This window comes from Triticum aestivum, unplaced genomic scaffold (genome assembly GCF_018294505.1).
Source record: "Triticum aestivum cultivar Chinese Spring unplaced genomic scaffold, IWGSC CS RefSeq v2.1 scaffold57106, whole genome shotgun sequence".
NCBI classification, from domain to species: Eukaryota; Viridiplantae; Streptophyta; class Magnoliopsida; order Poales; family Poaceae; genus Triticum; species Triticum aestivum.
In genome coordinates, this window is record NW_025234069.1 from 3,418 (window position 1) to 4,013 (window position 596).

Below are 596 nucleotides of genomic sequence, written 5' to 3' on the forward strand. Positions count from 1 at the left end.
GTAACCCTAAGATAGACAGGGTGGCTGTGGTGTCACGTGCTCGTCTCGGCGTCCGTAGTCGCTACCGCGACGACGTCGCCTCGACTCGCGTTACGCTAAGACAGGGTGGCTGTGGTGTCACGTGCTCGTCTCGGCGTCCGTCGTCGCTACCGCGACGACGTCCGGCTCGACTCGCGTTACGCTAAGACAGGGTGGCTGTGGTGTCACGTGCTCGTCTCGGCGTCCGTCGTCGCTACCGCAACGACGTTCGCCTTGACTCGCGTTACGCTAAGACAGGGTGGCAGTGGTGTCACGTGCTCGTCTCGGCGTCCGTCGTCGCTACCGCGACGACGTCCGCCTCGACTTGCGTAACCCTAAGATAGACAGAGTGGCAGTGGTGTCATGTGCTCGTCTCGGCGTCCGTCGTCGCTACCGCGACGACGTCCGCCTCAACTCGCGTAACCCTAAGATAGACAGGGTGGCTATGGGGTCACGTGCTCGTCTCGGCGTCTGTCGGCGCTACCGCGACGACGTCCGCCTCGACTCGCGTAACCCTAAGATAGACAGGGTGGCAGTGGTGTCACATGCTCGTCTCGGCGTCCGTTGTTGCTACCGCG